The 25,040-nt window shown below is 34.0% G+C and overlaps 1 long non-coding RNA gene across 4 annotated transcripts in view; it reads left to right on the top strand.

Moving 5' to 3' along the window:
- The window catches only part of LOC132156762 (uncharacterized), a 172,766-nt gene that overhangs the window by 19,437 nt on the left and 128,289 nt on the right, over nucleotides 1-25,040 (top strand). For 2 of the 4 annotated variants that reach the window (XR_009437497.1, XR_009437496.1), the window contains exons 2-3: nucleotides 11,847-11,955; nucleotides 12,915-13,060. This is a non-coding gene — a long non-coding RNA (uncharacterized LOC132156762). Of the gene's footprint in view, nucleotides 1-11,846; nucleotides 11,956-12,914; nucleotides 13,061-13,143; nucleotides 13,512-16,490; nucleotides 17,017-25,040 lie in introns of those variants that run through there. The other 2 variants (XR_009437499.1, XR_009437498.1) reach the window with 2 other exon arrangements.

The raw sequence follows: 25,040 nt of genomic DNA, 5'->3' as shown, positions 1-25,040 counted from the left end.
CGGACAATAACCACACTCCGCAAATTTAAGTCTAAACTCAAAACCTATTTGTTCAACCAATGCGTTATGCGTTTGTTCAACCAATCGGTTATGACTGATGATTATGATGCTATATTATTACTGTGGTTTGCAACTATTATGCAACTACTATTATTGTGCAACTGCAATCTGGACTTGGCAAATGTCTTGTCCATCTAAGTATGACATGATTGTTTATTTGATTTTGTCATAGTAAAGCGTCCTTGATATTATACCAAGCATAAAAAATACCACACAGTGTTGTGTAAACCAATGCATTTTAATTTTATTGATCCATATTTTATTGGTACTTTTATACATGGAATGGATATATCTTGCTTCTTACATCATTATTTCTTCAATGATCTAATCATAAAGCATTATGTGATTGTGTTCAACATGAAATTTGTGATACTGGCTTACACCTTTGGTGCATCACTTCCTATCACACCTTTAGTTGATTAAATGTTTCTTTGTTGAGGCTACAGAGCTACTTATATGTAATAATTTGCATATCTTATTTTATTTATTTCTATAAATTTGATCCCTTATTTATTACTGTTTTTTTTTTTTTCTTTTTCTTTTTCTTTTTAACTATCACATCTAAAGCAGATTTGGTTAAGTTTTTAACCAAAAATTAAACCTAAATTACATTTTTTTTTTATAGAATTTTTTTTAAATAATTTAATTAAATGCCATTGGTTTTAAATTAAATTAAAAATTAAATTAAATTAAATTAAATTAAATTAAATTAAATTAAATTAAATTAAATTAAATTAAATTAAATTAAATTAAATTAAATTAAATTAAATTAAATTAAATTAAATTAAATTAAATTAAATTAAATTAAATTAAATTGCATCGCATTGAACTGGCCTGAACTGAACTAAACTGAAATTAAATTCTGAACTAAACTGAAATTAAATTAAATGTATTGGTCTGTACTACTGTTTTTTCCAACTGCTTATACATAAAGCACTGCATTCAAAATGTCACTAACACATCTTAAAAGCAAACATTTGCAAATAATATTAATTATTAATTCCTGTTAGATTTTTGTGTGTTACATAGAGAACTGTGTTGTGCTTTGTAAAAAAGTGTTTTATGAAATTGAAAAAAAAATTAGTCAAAGGCTAAGAATTAGTGTACCGTTTTGCAGATTTAGGTTCTGGTGTTTCTGAGTGTCAGGTTTAAGAAATTGTGTGAAAAGTAAAAAATAAAAAAATAAAAACCTGTAAGACTGATTAAGGTCTAGTTTTCTCTGAAGTGGCCAGTTTTCTAAGAAATGTAATCTGGTCCAGATTATAAAACATTTGTCATTGCACTGCATGGTGCACATTCATTTTCACATTTTTTGTCAACTTTCTGAGTAAAACAGCAGTTGCTCTGACATTTGAGTCCAGACTGTTCAGAACAGCATCAGGTACGATCCTCACCTTCATTATAAATTGTGACGTCCCATTGGTCACTTCCAGTGTAAACAAGGAGGCTGCAGTGGCCTACAGAATATTCAGGATTTACAGCCTGGGCTCTGCTTGACTGGGCAGATGTTTTTCTCCCAGCATTGTTTTCCTCTGACAGCATCCTCCCTCTCGACTCCATCCTCTTGGATATCTTTCATCACTAAAGCACTTCAACGGTATTTCATTATACTTCCTTTAGTTCATTTCCTTCTGCACCTTTTCCCTTCTCCACCCTCTCTCTCTCTCTCTCTTTCACCACCCCATCTCTCTAATTCCCACTTCAATCCCAGCATTCCTCTCCGCACTGCCACCTCCTCACCCGAGGGTCCCGTAAAGCAGACCGTGACACACTCTGGTGATTTGGATAACAAATAACCTTGGAGAACCGTCTGGATGGGGAACACGGCTTACCAGCAGCCAGACAGGTGAGACAAAGAGCCAGCATGCAACAGGAGGAGCAGGGAGATATATTTAGGGTCTGATCTCTCTGGTGGCCGGGGTTTGGTAATATTAGTGTCATAAAGTGTGGATTGGTCAGACCCCAGCTAATGTGTCTCTGTCGGTCCTGACAGTCTGTAAAAATGGAGAGTTATCTTTCACCGTGGCTTGGCTGATTTTGGGCCAGTCAGCAAATTCACATTTCCATGGTGTTCAGATAAACAATTGTAACAGATTCTATGCTCTATAACTAAGCTCGACTACCATTATCTCTCCGTTTGTAAAAACAAAAGAAAAAATTATGGATAAACAAAAGCCTAATCTATTTTGTCATTTCACTGTTTAGTAAAAATTTAGTATATATATATATACAAAATTCTACATATAGTACATCTACATATTTATATCACACTGTTGAAAACTTTTTGAAGTTGTGTATCTAAGAATATGGGAGCCCATTTTTACAAGAAAATATATATTTTTCCATACTTTTTCAAATTTCTAGTTTAATAAATTGTGTTATTTTTTTAATTTCTTTCTTTTTTTCTGAAACAAATTGGCAAATTCGGAGTGAAAAATAATTTCTACAAAAAAGTATTTTAGTGTATCTGTGAATATGAATGAATAATTGAAGTAGCCTTTTAAATTTAATGTATTAATTTTCATTTTAAGTATTTTTGTTTTATGCCTTTGTTTTATATGTATATATATATATATATATATATATATATATATATATATATATATATATATATATATACATATAAAACAAAGGCATAAAACAAAAATACTATATATATATATATATATATATATATATATATATAACAATGTATGTAATATATGTATGTGTGTGTACTGTATATACTACACAGAAACACATGAAGGTATGATTCATAATTATCTAGTAATTTTAGTTACACATTCTAATTTAATGTTTTTGTAAGTTTGCTTTCATTGAATATTAATTTTATTTACACTTTATTTAAATAAACAAATATACATTTAAGTGTCAGTTAACAATAACAATAGAGAGAATATATGAGGAATTAAATACTAGTATATAGATCTAATATCTCTCTCTATATATCAGAGAATTAGAAGCATATGCATACATTTGAACTCTAAAAAAAAGCACAGTCATTGGGTATTTGATTCATTATGTGATTAATTTATTTACTTCAACGATATTTATCTTGTTTCATCCATCTTTCACTGAGCTAGCTGAAATGTATTGTGGGATTGTGGGAATTTGATTAAACAACAAGGTTTTGCCTTGAAGTCACCTACAGTATGATGCCTACAAATCATGTCTACTGTACATAGGGAACTCGCTAGGTTTTTTAACAGAGCTATACTCTGTCATGTGCATCTAATTCATGACTATAACATTTATAACCAGAAAAAAAAAGATACATATAATTTTATTGCCTTCCTCTAGTCATCCATGCACCTGCTGATCAACTCATTTTACAGAACCTCCTGCAGTCCTTCTTTCTGTCAGCTCAAGTTAAAGACAGGAGGAAGTGCTTCAGACCGACGGGAAACCAGAGGCCACAAGAGGCTCTAATTGCAAAGTGGGACAGAGTCAATAAGGAGAACAAATTAAAAATGGCGGCCAAATAGAAACAGGCCTGAACTGATTGCACCGAGGCGACAGAGACTAGACAGAAAGTTAGTGAGACATATAGAGAGATACAAGATGCAATTAATACCCCCCCCCCCTTTTTTTCTTTTGAAGTACGAAAGGAGTATCTAATTGGAGTAGTTTAAATGGTAGACGGATTCATTTATTTTCTAAACCTCATTTTAATGATTTAATACTACATTATGAACATTGCACATGTATTAAAATTTATGAAGTGGTCTGTTTCTCTCCCTCTCTCTCTCTCTCTGAGATAAAGCCTGAAACAAACTAAAAAAATGTATAAAATCCCTTTGCAATCTTTTATAAAGGACTAAAGCACTTATGTGCTTTTCAAAATAAAAACAGCGACTGCACAAAACACTTGAGAAAAAAAGGGGAAAAAAGATACAAATTGAGAAGTCTATAAATCCATCTCTTTGTAAAACTGAAGTGTGTGTTTTTAGAGATTGGCATCTTCTCATTATTACATAGTAATTACTAAGTAGTTATTATTGCATCTATGTGGAGTTTGAGAGTGTTCTCTGAATGTTGTTTCAGTTTTTATTTATTTTTTATTTTTATTTTTTTTAATCCAAAACAAAGTATGATATTCAGAGTGGTCTCATGGGCTTTATTATGTAAAATGGATGCATACTGTACATTTGGATTATTATTTTCATAGACTTTTAAAATATCTGAGTTTTTCTGCCCCAGTGATCATTTTAACTGGAAAATTATTATTATTATTATTTTTATTATTATTTATTTATTTGAGTTTTGCAGAAAAGTATAGAGGGATGTATTTTCATGAGCTGGGAAAGCACATTTGATTTAACCTGAAATTGTAAAATAACAACATAAAGACTTAACGTACATATATGAATACTAATGACAAAATGTTTTTTATGAGAAAAATATACAAATAACAATTTGTATACAAATAAACATTGAAACAAATACATTTTTTTATCCTTGAGTTTTGATATATTTCCGTTATCCGGGATCTTTTCTCGCATCAGAACAAACTGAACTGAGAACAGATGAATTGCTAAAATTGTGAGCTGTCGAGATCAGACTGTTCTCATCTCTGAATTGTCCATGATAAACTAGCAGTACTGTGAAACCATTGTGCCTGTACCATTGTGCAATTTCTATTACCTTTCAGAGTCCTTTCAGAATTGCCACTTTTAAGGGTTAGAGCCTGAGTCAAGGCATAGTAATAGCCTCTTCAGACTGGACAGCACATCAGGCAACTCATTTAGAGCAGTGTACAGTTACAAGCCCTTTAGACTTATGTCACGGCTTCAGTGCATCAGGAAATAAATGCATCATACATTTCTTTTACCTAAAAGTTGTGTTTATAACACTGCAAGGTGGGAAGAAAGTATGTACCTAATACATAGTGAAAACATTTGTGCGTGGAGTTCTGCCTATTGCTTTGATACCTTGCAGAAAGAAAACAAGAACTCTTGCCTTCATGAAACTTTCTGTTATGCTCTATGTGAATTAAATGAGTTCAGGAACTGAGGCACAATGACAAAAGGTTAAGTCGCATGTCAGCCTGCTCGACAACCAGTTTGACCTTCTCCAGGGAAAAGATGAACTTTTATTACGGCTGAATTGCATTGCTTTTTTACGTCATGTAAAATGTCACATGGTGTCTGTTACAGCTATCAAACTGATTCCATTCAGATTTATATGTTTTCTGAATGTGCTGTTAAGTGGTGTTTGCTCTTGCATGATGTTGTTGGTGGTTGCCAGGGTGTTGCTGAGAAGTCCTGTTTGGTTTTGAGTGTGCTACTTTATGGTTTATAAACTGTACTGATCGATGGGTTTTGAAGATTAATCGGCACAGATAGCGGATTGATGGGTTAATCTGTTATTGACAAAAACCCATCTCAATAGTTCTTCCATTGCTGGAACGGCTGAGAAGGGTCTACTGTTACGGCCTCTAGAGGCGGGAATCACTAACACCACGTGCTGTTTGTTTTGACACGTGAAACTGTTCTACACAGAGCAAACAATTTGCTTTAAAACAGACAAGGAACTGTTTATATCACTGTAAAGTAATTAATTTGTTAACTAGATTCTGCATTAATAGAGAAAGAACAGCAGTATGTTTGCTATCTGAGAGCATGCTAACATTGGCAATACCTCAAGAGGTTATAACAATGTGGCAAACATACATGCAACAAATGTTTAATGTCAAAAAAATTTTATGTTCAGCTGGTCACTTTTATGCGTTGTTGCAAAGTTGCATATTTAAAGCTATAGTGACCTGAGAAAGCAAATCAGTATGTTCATGCTGCAGAAATGTAAACAAATCAGAAACGCATCCGATTTCAGTTTTCTTTTTGTTGTCACAGTAATACATATTTTGTTATTTCGATTAGATAAGTGTTTTAAAATGCAAGCAAGTATGAGAGTACAGGGCATAGATTATATAGGCTGTATCTAATTTCAGTATGACTCTGGATTTATATGCAATGGTAACACTTTACAATAAGAGTCTATTTGTAACATTAACTTGAGGTAATCAGATGGTTCAGTCTGATTTGGTGAATCGGTTCAAGAATGATTCATTTATTAACAAAATATTGCTAGACTGAGGCTATGGATTACAGGTAAAACATTGTAAATAATGTTCAGTTTCTTACACATACTGATTGTTTTGCTTCATATATATATATATATATATATATATAAATCACCTTTTTATCATAAATCTGATCACTTAGAAAAGCATTAACACGACTCTCCTCCACAAACTCTGTACATGAGCAATGATAATATTGATATTCACTGTAGCACCTTTTGTATGATTGCTATTTAGCGCAACACAAAGGAAATAATTATTAACAAGAAAAGAATCACTTACCTAACCAATAATCATCTCTTTCCACTCATGCTCTAAGCAATCTCTCTTACATTATTAAGAGGCCAGGGGGCTGAATTACCATAACTCTGAGAGCGCTTGCTTCCCACCCTCTTCACTGTGTTTATCAGACGCCACCAATTAACAATATCTCAAACTGCAAACACACTTCTGAATATAATGCAATAAATCAGTTGGGCAGCACATCGGCCATGAAAGCTATTTGCCTTTTACCAGTGAGAGGGAGAGAGAGAGAGATGACAAACATTGGATTTGACATTACGAAATGGATTACATTTTAGACCAATTAAAATGAAATGGGCTGCAATGAGTGTTGACCCTGACCAAATTGGGCATTACTGATCTCATCAGCACTGTATCTCCTATTGGCCAGACGGGGAGTCTGATTCCAGCGGTCATCATGGTGAGAAAATGAGAGGGAAAGAGAGGACTGATAAGCACGGCACCAGGCCTCTGGAGGAGCCTGCGTGCATCTGTGTCACTGAGTCACAAATAAAGTGGTAGTAATTGAAGTATACAGATTCCAACTCATATTATTTTTTAAATGTTCCAAGAGTATATTTAAAGTTTGGCAAAACTGCCTCCTCTTTTTTTGCTCCCTCGTTATGGAACGAGTTATTACGCTGGAAACACTCCCCTCTTTGAGAAAAAATAAAAATAAAAAAAACTTTTATGGTCTACTCTAAAGGAAACATATACTTACCATAAGTAAATGTGTGTGTTTTTTTTTTTTTTTTTCTGAATGTGGGCATAGTTATGTTTGTTTTATTGTCAAACAATAAGGACTCCCTGGAAGAAGAGATTCGCATCTTAATGGGACTATCCTGGTAAAATAAAGGATAAATAAAAATAATATAAAAAAAATTTATAATATATATATATGTATTTATTATATTGTGATACATGTTTCCAGAGTTTGACTGATATTGTTAGTCAATAATTTTGCCAAAAGAAAGACATAGATGCCAACTTCCATAATGTACTTCAGAGTAAAACATCTCTGGGCAAAGAGAAGAGTAAAACATCTCTTAGACAAGCAACATCTATCATTTAGTAGTGAGTTCAGTGTTGTTGTCGTTTTTGTTGTTATTTATTTAAAGGTTTTCAGATACAAGATGTCCCATTTTTTGTGTCCGCATCAAAATAAATATATATTTTTTTTATATACATAAAAAGCATATTAAATGCCAGTAAAGTGTCTACTATAAAGTTTCAGATAACTTTTCTGAAAATAAGATGTCAAATATTGTCATTTAGTGTTACAGATATATTAATGTAAAAAATCTTTTACATGACCTTATTAAAATATATAAAAGAATAAGTGAGCAATCTAAATTTCAATATATTTTAAATGATCAAGTAGCTAAAACCTAGTGGTTTCAAGAATAGTAGCAAAAAAATCATAATAATTCATAGATTTAAAATGACACAAATAGGTTTTAGAGGCTGCACTTTGATCATTTTAATGTCACAATGGTTTGTGTTTTAGATATGCCTGACAAGATTTTTTGGTATATATATATATATATATATATATATATATATATATATATATATATATATACATACATACATACATACATACATACATACACACACATAAGGTTTATTTAACTGATATCATTATATGTATAACAATATTGTTTTTTTTGTTTGTTTTTTTTACATTCGAAAATGGAAAAATGACAGTAAATAGAAGAAAAAGGTAGGGATAGGATTGGGAAATGACCCAAGCCGAATGCAATCTCAGATCACTTTACGTGGCACTGCACAACATGTGGGAGAATGTAGCTTGTACAGTAAAAAAGTAAATAGTCCCTTAATTATATTTGTGTGATTAGCACTTATTTTTAAGTCATTGAATCATTGTCATAGGAAATGATGACATCACTAGTCATTACTGTACTACCTGTTTTTGCCATTTTCATTTGGCTATAGCTGGGTTGCCAAAGCTCTCTTTTGAATCACTGTAAACATATGCTGTGTGTTGCTGTTTATTCAGCATTTCAAGAGCGCATCATGTTTTAAAGACATTTCAACTGCGTTTTATTTGTAAAAATTTATTTTAAATGCAACTTTGTAACTTCATGTTCAAAAAATATGTGCAATTTACATTGTTTAGAACAAAGTCTTTTTGAGAAAATTTTTCTCTGATTGTGTGACACAGATGTACAGGAAGACTGTATACAGCATATGGGTCCGTCCATATCGGTCCCTCATTCTCTGAGCTGCTTCCATCCTGAGAAGCACTTCAAAAGCTTGCGCTTACCCGCAACAATTAAACATAGCAGTGTAGCAGACGATGTTTTGATTGCTCATTAAGATGGAGAGGCAGAAGCCATTGCTGCAGATGCTCTTGTTATCACGCGAGATAATTAATGTGGAATGAACAGAGAGTAATGGAAAGAAAATCAAAGGTGGAGAAGACGGGAATGGCGATAGCCGTGCAGAGACGAGCTGTCACCCCCTCTTCGTTAGAGAGAAGAGTCTCTGTTTAATGTCTCCATCAAGGCAAGATGACCTTAGAGTCAGCAGTATCAAGGGAGCTGCTGTAATTGACATGGCAACCTAACAGAACAGAGCTTGCGAACTAAGTTAACCTAAAAACCCAGCCCTTATGCTCATATATTATATGCGAAGAGTCTCTTTGCATAGTATTTTTTTTTCTTCTCTCTCTTCAAACAAAGTTTTTTGAAGTTATTTTTTATGAACTAATTCAAATGGTGTGAAATACAATCATAATTTTATATCACCACAATGATGGATGTCCATGATATGTGTGTGTGTTTGTGTGTGTGTGTGTGTGTGTGTGTGTATATATATATATATATATATATATATATACATATATATATATATATATATATATATACACATACATACATACATACATACATACATACATACATACATACATATATACATACATATATATGGCAATATTTATAAAATCTATTTTTTCAAAGTCCAATTCACATAATATTTGCCTTGTATTATCTTGAGACCCTCTTTACAATATTTCCAAAATTTGATTCATAACATTGATTATGTATGCTGCATTAGAAGTTCTAGGTTTTGGAATAGAGCTAATATTACTTGTATTATTACATGTTTAGAAGCTGACCTGAACTGCATCTCAGCTGCATTAAATATGAATAGTTGAACAAATGGCAGTGGTGCAGAGTGGAATCTTGTCTGGGACATTCGTGGGTGTGTGTGTGTGTGTGTGTGTGTGTGTGTTTGTGTGTGTGTGTGTGTGTGTGAGAGAGGAAGTGTGTTTGTTAGTACGAGAGTCAAGTGTGTCGTGACCGGAGACCAGTGTCTGCCCTTTAGAGGTGTTACTGTGCTAAACATGCTCTGAACTCTGTTATATCTCTAGTTTTTCCACTTCGCTGAGTACTTTCTTTTCCTCTCTCTCTCTCTCTCTCTCTCTCTCTCTTCCTTGCCTTATGCTCACTGTTTGATGAACCCAAGAGGTGCAGACAAATTAATGAATCACTCATGCAGTTAATGTAACATAGATGTTACGTCTAACACATTTTCTAGCAGTATTCACCTCTGTGGCGTAGTTTCATTCAGGTAAGCATAAGGGCAATATGCTGTAAGAATTTATGTTGTTAATGTTATGATGTTAATCAATTATTTTCATTGGACCAAACGACCATGTATTGTCAAAGCAATTCATATATATATTGGGCTGGTTGGTTACGGAGTTATTTTGGTCATTCATTGCAAAATCCACCTCTATTAAATTGCGTCAGTCCTGATTATCCTGTAGAGCTTTATTTTGCCATAATTACTATAATTACTGTCTGTCTGTACATTATCCTTCCCTTAATTTTCTCCAGCTGTTGTAGGGAGAATTCAGATTCATTTTTCTCTGATGTCTGTCATCGTCATTTTATAAGTCACTTTGCATGAGCACAGAACATTTTCTGTTGCTTCTGAAGGAATGCTTGCTGTAATCACTGTTAGTGCTAGCTTAGAATTTTTTTTTTTTATCATAATTCATTACATGACATAAAATGACAGTGTTAGGTTGAAAGGAGCAAATCACAGTGGTTGCTTCTTAATGAAAGCTTTGGCTCATTTCCACACTGGCAGAAGACGTCCTCAATCCCTCTTAGCATTTTATTAAGGGCCAAGGTGCCCTCATAAACTATTCTGATTGGACCGTTTCAAATGGACAAACAGTTTAACCTTTTATCATGAGGGGGGTGTCTGAATGACCTCTTTAAGGAATTGTACTAAAGACCGAAGACTTCTATAAATCTACATAAGCAGAAGTCAGACGCAGCAGGGATTCAATCACAAACATGATCTTCATCACATCATGTTATAATTGCTGTGTTTATGGTGCTGTTTTATCATTAATGAGGTTTGAGAGCAGAATGATAATGCATGCAGTTATTTAAAGATGGTTATTCCTGCCTTTTCTTTTAAACATCCGGCAGATTGCAGTAGATTTATAATTCAGACAGAAATGAGATAAACATTTTATGGGTTCCACGCAATAAATGGTCCTATTTTACATAATTGCAATTACAGAAATCACTCCATTATGATGATTTGGTGTTGGTTCTGAAAACAGTTGTGCTGCTTAACATTTTTTTTGGAAAAACGATTTGTGTCTTACAAACATGCAGCTTTTCACTTCACAAGACGTTAATTGATTTACTGGAGTCATGTGGATTACTGTTTGGACTCTCATTCTGATGGCACCCACTCACTAAAAGAGGATCCTTTGGAAAGTGACATGAAATTCAGCCAAGTATGTTGACCCACACTCAGAATTTGTGCTCTGCATTTAACCCATCCAAAGTGCACACACAGAGCAGTGAACACACACAGTGTGAACACACCCGGAGCAGTGGGCAGACATTTATCTGCAGCACCCGGGAAACAGTTGGGGGTTCGATGCCTTGCTCAAGGGCACCTGAGTCGTGGTATTGTCAGCCCGAGATTCGAACCCACAACCCTAGCATTAGGAGTCAAACTCTCTAACCACTAGGTCACGACTTCCCACAAAAGCATGTGATGTAATGGCAAATTTTTCCAAATCTGTGATGAAGAAACAAACTCATCTTAATCTCGGATGGCCTTAGGGTGAGTACATTTTCAGCAAATGTATTTTTGAATGCTATTCATTTACTACTTTTGATGGCAATATGCAGCAAGCATTATGCTTGTATTCCATTCTAAACATAACTACAAATACAAAATGTCAGTGGTCATGAAAGCATGGGGTGAAGCTCAGTAGTTTGTCAGAGATGACAATGGTTCCTCTGTTTACTTGTACATTTTTAAACCGTGTTCATGTGCTAACATGCTAACACTTTATGCTGATGTCAGCTCAACCTGTCTGGGTGGGAATTTTTTTTTATATATATACATCTCTTCACAGGCTGACTGTGATTGCCTCTGAAGAAGTTCCCTGCCAGCACATCAGCCGGGCTCTCTGAGCAAGTCTTCACAGTCATTCTGTCCAGAACTCACTGCAGTCTCCCGTGAAGGTGCAGGTAATTTAAAAAGACGATTTGTGCTGCAGTTGAAATCAGTGAGAACAGGAAATGCATGCAAATAGCAGTTGCAGGAATGAATTTATAGTTGCAGGTTTATGGGAGCTAAAAGAGATTAAATATGCTATGGTATATTGGCATATTTGGTATTTTTTTATGTAAAGTGACGAAAAAGCACCATAAATGTGTCATAAAATCAGTTCATAACACTTGTGCACTATATTCCAAGTCTTCTAAAGCATGAAAGCTTTCAAAGTAATCCCATTTACTAATTCTTTCAAATTTCATTTAGACTTCAAGCTTGATGTCACTGATGCCAGACGTCATTGGCTTTCAAATTTAATTTGTTAATAATGTTGTTGGGGCTATGTTAAGGTGCTTTTTTGCATTTTTGCAAACCTCCAAAAACATACCTGTACATTACAATTTTAGCACCACTTAGTAGAATTAATATAATATAATATAATATAATATAATATAATATAATATAATATAATATAATATAATATAATATAATATAATATAATATAATATAATATAATATAATATAATATAATTAATATAATATAATATAATATAATATAATATAATATAATATAATATAATATAATGTTTGAGCCTGGGCTGTGCTCTATAGTTCTTTTTGGAGCTTGGGAAGAAAAATCACCATCCTTATATAGAAAAGAGGATTTATAATTCTATAAATTATATAACTACTCGTTTCATGGAAGAAAGAAAATAATACAGATTTGTAGTAACATAAACTCTAAATGAACACACAATTTTCATTTTGGGTGAACTGTTCCTTTACAATAGATTCAAATTATATTTGAACACCGGTCTGCTAGTTTAAACATGTCTACTTGGAAAGTAATGTACTGTGGAAAAGAAAAGAGGATAAGATTAAAAAAAAAAGAAAAAAACCCTCTGAGCTATTTGGCCACTGTCCACAGAAATCCACATCCTGCTGGTCGTTCTCTATGGCTCTCCAGGTGAAAGGAATCAAACAGATGGAAGTGGAAGCAGTATTGTATGACAGCTGTGCTGTGGCTGTCTGGCACGACCGGTGGGCAGAGGGCTCCATATTTAGGAGCGAAAGGTGAGTGAGTCGCAGTCCCGCTGCTAAAACCCTTCTACTGCATTCACAGCTTCCAACTCCTAATTTATATTTTCCTATTCAAGCGCACCTCGGCACTCAAAACTGACCTTTTGCCAATCAGGAAGCCCCAGGCAGCCTGGCTTTCAACACTTGTTTGTGTGTGTGAGAGGAAAAGACAGATAGACAGTACTTGTTTGTGTTTGTGCTTAACTACTGCCGTACACATATGCACCAGTCTTAAACACACTGGCTGGCTGCAGGGTTTAGCTGACGCCTGTTGACAGTTTTACTCCAGAAAGGTCGAGAAATGTCTAGGGAACTGTGAGTACACAACTAAGCCTTAAAAGGCTTGCGTCATACATTTATTTATTATTAAACATTTCTCTGAGTTTTACCTACAATGTTCAGTATGTAGGATGTTTTCTTTAAAAGACTTATAATGAAGTTTTGACAAGTATGTTCACTCCTCTTTTTGACGCTAATAATTATAAAATTTAGTAATTTTTGTTTATACAAAAATGTTACATTGTTTTTATATGCGTGCATGCGTGTGTGTGTGTGTGTGTATATACACTATACTAATACTAATATTAATTTACAATGTCTCAAAAGTCGTCCCTCACTATGTATATTACTATATAAGTATAAAGCATGTAAATATATTATTATGTTAAGTCAATATTATTAAAATATATATATTTCTATAATGCACACAGTTAAAAAATACAATTATTAAATCCCTGGTATACTGTAATTATTTACAGCTTTTCTGATGATCCAGAATTATTTTTGAGTACATTTCACAAGTAATGACAAAGGAACAACAAGCATTGACATTACATTAAACATGACATTTTGAAATTTAAACACTGAAATAGTATTTTCATTTAAAACGTATTCTATTTTCAGTAATCTTTATTTACAGTTTTTTAAATAAATATTTGCAGTGGATAATTTGTAATGGTCAATTTTCAATTTCAAATTGCGTAATATGGGTAAACATGTTTGCCTTCAATAAATCAATATCACAAAGAACGAATAGCATAAGAAAGTGGCTTATACATCAAAGTTATACAGAATTCCATAACAACCTTTCAAAAAACATTACAATAGAATCTAGAGATGTTTTCAGAAGAGAAGCAGGAGAGAAGTGTTTCTCACAGATCGACCCGAGGTGCTTTTACTTGCACATTCTGTCTGACAGATCCACAGCTGTACGATTCACTAACCGTCAGTGGGAATGACAGCACCACTGGGCATGAATCTCATGAATCCAGTATTGCTGATCGGGTCAGAAGCCATTTCCCATTACAAATGCACTATAAATATTCACCAGGTCATCTATAAATTAGCCGCTGAATATTAATACTCTGTAAAGGATCAATTAGCATATCACATCATCCACTATGAGATATTCAGCCTGTTTGCATCTCATCTCTTAAATTTCTCACCCTCTCTTTCTTTGCCTGTGTACAAAAATCTCCATCTCCTGATCCCTTGCTATTGTCTTTAACTGTTCCAATCCAATCTGTGATGAATTATTAGTGTCATCTCTCATTAATTAATGACCCTTTACGCTGGACTAAGTGAGTGAATCGCCTCACAGAGTGTGCCAGGGAGACTGTCATATCAAATGCCTCCTTATATTTCTGAACTGATGGTGGTTTAGCCAATCACACGCATCCATCAGGGAGGTAGATGTGACCATGAGGTTTGCTTGACTGGCAGAGGGGAAAGTGTGAGACTTAAGACTTCACTAAATGACCCTGCAAGCCATTCGGTCTTTATGACACACTGTGTCAAATCAAGGCCCAGTGAGAGGACAATTTATTAAAAATGATCCACAGCGATTTATTTGGCAATTTTCAGAGCTGATTTGACAGCCGGTTGTCAGGCTATATCTATGAAACATGTCTTCATTTAAACATTATATTTAGATTTGTGCATTTGGCAGGTGCTTTTATCCAAAGTGACTTACATTGCATTCAAGGGGTTATATCTGTGTCTATGTCTGTCTGTCTGTCTATGTCTGTGTGTGTCTGTCTATCTGTCTGTTTTTGTCTGTGTCTGTATATCTGTCTGTTTGTGTCTTTTTGTCTTTCTGCTCGTCTGTCTGTATGTGTCTGTTTGTCTGTCTGTCTGCCTGTCTGTCTGTCTCTGTGTGTTTGTCTCTCTGTCTCTGTGTATGTGTCTGTCTGTCTATCTCTCTGTCTGTCTGTGTGTTTCTATCTATCTGTCTGTGTTTGTCTATGTGTCTGTGTCTATCTATCTGTCTGTCTATCTGTCTGTTTGTCAGTCTATCTGTCTGTGCCTGTGTGTGTGTGTGTCTGTCTGTCCATTCGGTCTGTGTCTGTCTATCTGTTTGTGTCTGTGTCTGTGACTGTCTCTGTCTATCTATCTGTCTGTCTATCTGTCTGTTTGTCAGTCTATCTGTCTGTGCCTGTGTGTGTGTGTGTGTGTCTGTCTGTCCATTCGGTCTGTGTCTGTCTATCTGTTTGTGTCTGTGTCTGTGACTGTCTCTGTCTATCTATCTGTCTGTCTGTCTGTCTTTCTGTCTGTGTCTGTCTGTCTGACTGTCTGTCTGTCCGTCTGTCCATCTGTCTGGTTCTGGATCCGGGTCAGTCTGTCCGTCTGTAGATACATTGTTTAAATTCAGTTTAGTTATCATTTCATTTGAATGCATTTTGAGAAAGCTGAGCCTCCTTTATTAAACCGATCCTAAAACTATCCTCATATTTTTGCTGTCACAGAAGACAGCCAATCGTTTTCGTTGCTCAGCCACAAGTTTCCTCAGTTTAAATGTAATAACAGAGCGATAGCAAAGTCTTCTCTCATTATTAGACCTAACACAGTAACCACAACAATTCGTTTAAAACAATAAAGTACCGGGTACCATAAAATCATTGACACGGGTCCAGTGTATTACTTCCCTCGGTTGTCATCGACTGCCCTGATGGTGGATGATAAAAATTATTTCATTTTCTGGGGTATTGCAGGCGAGGGGACAATTCTTACATTAATAACAGCCAAGGCGGTTGTGTCCAGGCTGGATCTTACACACAGGGTGAACTAAAACCAAATGGCCAAATGGTCTGGTTATAAATGCAAAAGGTGAGGCCTGCTTTTCCCCTTTTAAGATTGCGTTTTTCTTATAAATACATTGCATTCAATTCCATTTTTATTATTGTGATTGTTTTAGTTGTGTGTAAATCCTGTTGGTTAATTTTATTCGAAGCCATTGATTTTGTTTTCCATTTGTACATAATACGAGACACAGCTAGCATGTGGAGTAATGCAACATACAGTCTAGCAGCCATAAAAAATAAAATAAAAAATAAATAAATAAATAAATAAACTTTCTGCTGATCAATGGAGGGTCTAACCAACCAAAACAGGCTTGAAGCTAACTGTATGTGTGGAATGTTTTCAGAAAATGTACAGTGACAATGTAAGCAGATGTAAGAGGAGGAATAAACACTCAGGAATGGGGATGCTCGAAGATGAAAATACACAGATGATGCAAGAACAATGTAAGACAGTGAATACAAAGCGAGAGAGGGAGTAAACACAAACACACTGAGATCTCTCCCCACGTGACTGACTGTACAGCTTATTACTTTTTGCGTAAACGTTTGTGTAGTCTGTAGTGTTTGTCTAGTCTCATAATTATTTGAGTTAACCTTAAAAAATCATAAGATATCGTATTGTTTGGCTCAGACAAAACATGCAATTTTTACTCCTACTGAAGGAGAGGTGTTGTTTGCTTGCTATGCTATAAACTTTATTTCAAGAAAGTAAATGTACGCCTACATCAGTAAAAAAATTGCAATATATATTTATTTATGCACCACAGGTTAGAAATGTGTGATGTCTGTAACCTGCAGAGCATTGCGCTAGCATTGCCAAAGTCATGGGTTTGATTCTCAGGGGATTCGTGAACTGTATGCAAATATCTTCAAAACTGTGAATAGAACATTCACCAAATATATATATATAAAACATGAGTTATATGTTTAGTTTATCATTTTTAGGAATTTTGTATAAATTTTGTTTTATTTCAGTTTTTATAAAAAGGTTTTTTTTTCAGCTAATATTTGTATTTTGTTTATTTCTGCTTAATTTTACTGAAACTATTTTTAATAGTTCTAGTTTTAGTCAACAATATCAACATTGAGAACTTTCATAACATCAGTCATAGTCAAAGTTTTGTTATATTTCATTTTAAGCAATGTAATGTTGCCATCTCCACTATAGTCACTGTTCATTTTTACTCACATTTGTAAAATATTTTGTTTATTTTTTTGTACCCTTGATGTACAATATGTCTTCATAGTTGGTTAATTTGTGTGTGTGTGTAAAATGAAAAAATGGTTGAAACGCCACAAGTGAATTTAAGTTATTTTTACCGCTATGCACATTTGCACTTTCTGTGTCTTCAAATGTAAGATGGTAAATATTCATCACTCTTGTTCTACACAATCCACTGCTGTACACTGATGAGCAGATGTTTGCTCCCCGCGTCTGTCAATCACATGAACCCTGAGCATAAATCTTTTACAATCTGTGATGGTGATGTGAGTGTGACGTCTTTTTCACCAGTTATCACATTGGTTTGATGTTTTCTCAAGCTCTCAACCCCTTGACTAACGTCTGCTGATCTGTTGCTCATTTACATATCAGATCTAACACACATGGATACACTCATACTCATGATTTCACACACTCATTCAACATCATAATAACCATCCTTCTGTCAGTCACACTTGTGTCTTTGTATAAGGTTGCCTAGCTCGGATTTGTCTGATGATATTTACAATACAGATCAAATATCTTCAGTCGTATGTCTTGTTGGTCATTTCATGCAATCATATTTTGGTACATTTAATGTTGCCTAGGCTAGTGCGGTCGAGTGACCACGTGCTTTTCTTCCTTATATAAAATTAATGGTAACACTTTATGTTAAGGTCCAATAAGTATGACTTTTACCTCAAAAACCTCGGAATTCACCTTTGTTACTTGTTTACTTTATTTACTTAATAGTTAATGAGGGATCTAAAATTTTTGGGCATGCAGAATAAGGCATTATATATATATACAGTAAATTCATAAAAATGCTTGTTGTTTTTGTTTTTGTGTGTGTGTGTGTGTGTGTTTTTATGCAACATATATTAATAGGTTAGATGTGTGAACATCACAGAAACAAAAATTATGTTCCATTCTATGCTAGTTTAGTCTAGTCTTGTGTAGTCTAGTCTAATTACACTTTGTCAATACAATTAAGGCAATTAGTTTTTTTTTTTTTTTGTTTAGTTTTTTTTACTTTTGCAAGGATTTTTTGAGAATAAAATCAGCATATTAGAATGATTTCTGAATGATTATGTGACTGAATTAATGATGCAAAGTAGTTGCTCTAAATTGTAAAAATATTCCACTATCTTTTTTTTTTTTTTTTTTTTTTATTTATTTATTTATTTTGATCAAATAAATGCAGGCTTGGTGAGCAAGAGAGACTTCATTCAAAACATTTTTATTTTAAATCATATCAGAATCTTAAATCTTATAAAAAAAAAATCAAAATCTTATCTGGACCCTACTGTATAGTGTACAATTGTTAAATTATAAGCTTTTTATGAACAGGATTTCTTTCCAATCTATCTGTGTTCTTTAAGCTCAAAACTGTCTCTCGTTTGGAGGTCTCTCTTCATCATGGCCTTGCTCTGAGTTACTCGCCCACTGCAGTGTACACAGCATCTAAACTTTCACGCAGTGCTGGTCTTGAGTTAATGAATGTAATATGTCTTGCATTAATAATGCACCTCTGAGTTATTTTCAGCTACTTGGGGTTAATTATCTGCTTGTTAAAGTTGCATAAGAGTTTGATTAAGCACAATAACAGATAAATAATCTTTCCCTCTCTCTATCCCCTCTCATTACTGATGTCACACGCTTGGCTTATTGCTTACTGAGCTTTCAGTAACGTGCACAGACTTGAGTGTATGTGCATCATAATTGCATGCACATACAGTGGGGCTGTTTTTATTGTTTACTCCAGATCCGAGCATGATTTCTCCCTTCAGTTCACTTTAAGGACTGCAGCAACCATCTGTGTCCAACACTGGAGTAGATGAATACTTACTGAGAAATTCACTATTAAAAAACAAACACACACACACACACACACACACTTTTTGCATGCCTGTGATGCCTTAAAGATATCTAATATAATTTTAGTTTCTTATCATAGACTGCAAAAAATATGGACGACACTTCTCCAATTCCTTTCACTATAGGAAAGTGTAGCCAAAACATTCAAAGTATGGCCGCTGTCATCTTGCGAAAATGACGTCATTTGGAGTCAGTATTGATCGCAAGGTGGAGCCATGGGATCAAAGTCCAACCCAAACCGCAGACCAAATCGCAAGCTCACAATCATGACACCACACCCCACTTTTATAGCATCAAATAACTAATTAAAAGCAAATAAAAAAATAATAAATACAAAATAAAAATAAATAAACACTTGAACATACATCAGCATGCTAAGAACTACCTAAAATGACAAAAAAAAAGCAAAAAAAAAAAGATTTTAAGTGTAATTTGATTATTTAGTTTGTCTCACGTCCCATTAGATAACATGGAGAGGTCGGGGTTTACTGCATCCAGTCACCCAGGGGTGATCAAGACACTTTGGCTACACTCTTAAAGACTTGTGTGGCACACTTGATCCTTGCAGGCATGCAAACTTAAGAAAAAGAAAATATGTTTGGCACTGAGATGCATCTAAATTCAAGTTTCAACTTGCATCAAAAATCTTTCTATAGTATACTAACAAATACTAACAAAAATATAGTAATTAATACTGAAATATACTTAAAGTGATACAAACAAATCCTTAATGTTCACTGGGAAATTTGGTAGGTTTAATACAGAATGAATGACCCTTTTGAATATCTCTTTAGTCTTAAAATAGCATACAATTGTGTGTACCAACTCTTGGGTTGACACTCAGTCTTTAAGTGTGAAAGGAACATGGAGATGCTCTATATGTTTGTATACGTTTATATAGAATGCAGCTGTACCTCTCCACACCCCTCTGGTGAAGATTTAGGGTCTGTATTCTCAGTTTACATTGAATCGAAGTCTTCACTGATATGTTGTAGTATCTTCTCTTCCTCACACCTGTGTGACCTGCACTTCATTACTGTGAGAGTATTTTACTCAATCACAGACTCTCTGCTGACTTACTCTCCTGGTAACTGTCAAATACTTTATCTTCAAACAGGTTTAATCCTGCTTTAATACTGACTGAGTCATGATAAAATGACTCTTATAGAGAGAAATCCTTTTAGCCAAGGGCAGCCCTTTGTTGCGGGTGGGCTAAGCATTTAGGAAAAATCTCGGAAACAGATCTAATCCTCTGATGACTCTCAAATCTGACACACTCCCTCACCTTCATCTGCCTTCACTGTGGGGTAGGAGGCTGAGATGGGCATCTTTTGTATAACATCCTGTGGTTCTGTTTGCATGCAGCTCACAGACAGGGATGGGAACTTGTAGGCGAGATTATGAAAATGGGCTCTTGGTTTAAAATTATGGTGTGAAATCCAGTGCTTGTCATGTGAAATCATTAAATAAATCAATACAAAAAAAAAAAAACACAGTTGTTTACAGTATGGTTGTGTGTGTGTGTGTGTGTGTGGCTGGGTGTGTGTATATATTCCATATAAATAAAGTACAAAATAAATAAATAAATAAATAAATAAATAACATAACAACATAACATAACATTATATTTATTTATTTATTTATTTATTTATTTATTTTTCTGTGTTTATTTCATGTAACAAAAATGTTTACTAAAAAATTAAAATTTTAAATACATTAAATATACACCTACATTTCTTATTTGTTACTTGTTGGTCAATGTTTGTCCAAATGAACATTGTCATTATTAGAGCCCAACATTCAAAAAAAATAAAATAATAATAATAATAATAATAATAAATTGTTGTTTGGTTATTAAAGTGAAATAATTCAAATTAATCATATGATCAAATGATTCAAAAACAGTGTTTACTGGCTGCTAAACCATTGCGTCTCATATGTAGTGATCTTTTTAGAGGAATAATGTGAAATGCAGTGAATGCACTAATGGCACTAAATACTTTTTCCCCCCTAAAGTTTTCAAAATATATACTGTATGTTTTGGTTTGTGTTACTCTATTATGCTTACAACATCAAACAGGCTTAGATTTGTCTGACAAAGGATCCAAAAATAATATTAATAAAAATAATAATTTAGCAAAATACAACAGATAAATAAAAGAAGGCAAACACTGTTGTGTTTGTATAAATGCTATTTGTATACAGGCGCTGTTGGACAGCTTGGCTCTTAAATGTTAAAAACAAGCTTCTGCTTTGACGGGCTATAATTATGCGCGGATGCTCGTGGGTGACACAAACTGAACACCCAACAATTACCAATCAGTCTGCTGAATGTGAGAGCTCATGTGGATAATGACAGTGGAGCAGTGAACTGTGATTGGAAGGTAAAGCATTCACACTCTCTCTCTTGTACTTTCTGCCAGTCTCCTTGATGCGTCACCACTTCACACAGACATTTGCCCCTTTTTTTTCTCTCTTTCTGTGTCCTTTTATCATTTAGAACAATTTGACATTCTCTGCACCTTTTTAAGTACAACTTTCAAAATTAATTAAAAAAAAAAAAAAAGCCCAGCATGGTGATTTTTGAAATGGCGCACTCCTACACTCTCTCAGAAATAAAATGGCACAAAAGCCGTCTCTCGGGCAGTGCCTTTTCAAAGCCAGTATATACAATTTAGGTACTAATATGTACCTCTGATGTATTAATATGCACCTTTAGGGGTAAATAAGATACAGAGGTGTATGCACCTTTGTTATGAGAATGGGATGCATATTCAACACTGTGAATTTCCTGTCTCCATGAAATACACTATTACATTGTAAAAATGGGCACTATACAGCAAAACACATTTTATCAGTGCAGTGCATTAGACTTGAGCTTACATTCCCTGTGTGACGAATGAACTGGAAGCATTTTCAACTGCATTTTATTTATTTATTTATTATTATTACTTCTATTTTTACATCTAATTCTTGCTCCTCATTTGATAAGACTGACAAAAGGTTTTAAATATATATGTGCAAAATTGGATTAAAATTGATTGGACACTTGCTGAAATTGAATGTTATGGGACAACATATTTTTTTTACTGTTGTTTGAAACCCTTGTGTAATCTTTAGCATACTTACAAGCAAGATTGTACAGAAATAAGGCACTTACAGAATATACTTAAATTCAAAATGAAAGTAAAAATTTTAGACACCTAATTGTATGTGATTTTACAATTCAACTAAAATATTAAAATGTATATTAAATGCATTTAGTTGAACTTAAGAGTGCATTTTGACCAACTCAATTTGAAAACATAAGTTGGTCAACATAAATTTGTAATTATGAATAATAATAATAATAATAATAATAATAATTCTCTCTTTGAAATATGGTTAAAGTGAATTGCCAATGGTAAACTTAAATATACTCTAATGTAGTTATATGTATGGCAAGCATTTTAATATATTTGTAATGACACATTTATAATAATAAAGCTGCAATTTAGTACATAAAAAATATAATAAAAAAATTATATTTATTTTAAGTTCTTTGCATGTGCTGTATGTTGTGTAGTAGTGTAGTGCCAATATACAGTACCTCTTAATGGAAATGTGATATATATATATATATATATATATATATATATATATATATATATATATAAGATTTGAAGTACACTACAAGTGCACATTCAGAATATTTGAGTGCATTTGAAGGGACAAATTTAGTATTGTGTACTGCATACTGGTTCATATACATATATATTTTTTAATAATAGGCAGTGAACATTTATGTACCATGTATTGATTATGCAGTGTGCAAGAATTATATTCTTACGTCATATTATACACTACTTGTACTATGTCTTCAGTAAGTGTACTGTGCTGACACTTTATACAACCAAAAGTCATCATATTTGTAAACGGCTGGGAAAAGCGACATAATTGAGGTTCTAGGTCAGATCACAATGGCAACATTGTGGATGTTGTATGATAATGTTTTTCATCAAATAAAAATGTTTCATTGAATTTTTCATGGTGCATAGTCTTGTGGATGCAGTGAAGTTGTTTGCCATTTATTTGACACACTACTATTACAGATTTTTAAATATTGCATATGTAGTGTGCACTGCAGTATGCACAGTACTTGCCATTTTAGCTCTTTCATTTAAGCGTCATCACTTTGTGTGTGTGTGTGTACATGTATTTATGAATGTGTGATGTACATATTGAAGTTCAAATGCAATATTTCCATTGCAGTCGACTTTAATAACGGTGCCTCCTATCAAGACGACAGTACAAAGCAACACTTACATTATCCTGACCTCAAACACTTGAAACGAAGAGCAAGTAAACGATAAAACACGTCCGTTAGAGAAATACATAGCCCACCTCGTGGATGATTATAAGCCATTTAAGGACAGGCGTAATCCTATTGTGCCACAGATAATCACATATTTATATGGAGCAATCGAGTATGAGGTTATGTGGTGCATAATGTATTTCTGGAGATCATAATCCCTGATTGAACAGTCTTTGATGTGTCTGCGGGAAATGAAGCCAGGTGCACCTGTATGGAGGAGGGTAATCCTTCCTGCGGGAGTAAACCAAGAGCAAACCATTTATGATTAATACAGGAAGCCAGAAAAGTGGCCTGTGTGTGTGTGTGAGGTAGATTCCATCATGTCATACACCCTTCAAATCCCCCTCAATATGAGGGGTTACATGCAGGTTTGCAGCATGAATACGTGTGTTACTGCACTATTTTGGTTTAATACATTTAAAGGGACAATATGTAAAATGTACAAACCCTTGTTATTAGTGACACTGTTGTCCGTTAAGTGTGTAAATGTCACATCCTTTTGGTTTTCTACTTTTGAACATTAGCATCACCTATTCAGCTTCACAGTATGTACTGTATGGGTTTTCTAACAGCAGGTTTTCTCTGTAGCTCGCTTGGTGTTGCACTTGTGAGATGAAGCACTTCATTATGAATCCCATGACACTATGATTCGACAAAACATCTCAAACCTCTGTATAAGGGAGTTAAATTAATACAGTTGCATCAGTGAATCACTTTTCACTTTTGCATTCGTTAACACTATTGGGTAGGTTTAGGGTTGGATTTGATGTATTTCCAACATGATAGGGCATTAACCTTTTAGCGCCCCTCACTGCACATTTGAATTCTGAACCACAGCAATATATACCTGAAGCAACATAAAAAAAAATGATTGAATGAATGAATGAATAACAACATAATTAAAAATGTGGCCATGGTCACATACTGAATGCATGTTTTAGCGCCACTCACTGGGCTTTTTACTTTAAACTGATGCAAAATGTGCAGTAAGGCATGTGATGTTGATGTTACACAAACGTTGCCAAAGCATGTATTTTCAATGAGCCTAGGTTGCCTAAAATATGCTTTTTTTTTTTTTTTTTTGCTGTTTTTTTTTTTTTTTTCTCTATTGCTGACCTGCATCTGTGCCACTCTGTCTATTACCACAGATATAACTAATCACTCAGTTTGTTAAACAATACAAATGTTCCCAGAAATCCTTTGACATTGGATGTCTGTGGGGTAAACTTCTTTATTTGCCCAAAGACACCCACTGCAGGTGTATTACAATGTTTTTGCAATCTAAATATGAGTTTAAATTATTGAGTGTGCCGCGGATGTTGTTCATTAAAATGTGCATTGAATTCATAATATTCTAGCTCTCAAATAATCAGGGCCACGTTATATATGTTCAATGGCATTTTTCTCTGTAACAAAGCATGTCTATATTTCATTTGCAATTAGTCAGTCATGGAACCCCTC

This window comes from Carassius carassius, chromosome 14, assembly GCF_963082965.1.
Source record: "Carassius carassius chromosome 14, fCarCar2.1, whole genome shotgun sequence".
Lineage (NCBI taxonomy): Eukaryota > Metazoa > Chordata > Actinopteri > Cypriniformes > Cyprinidae > Carassius > Carassius carassius.
This window is presented reverse-complemented; position numbering and strand designations above follow the sequence as displayed.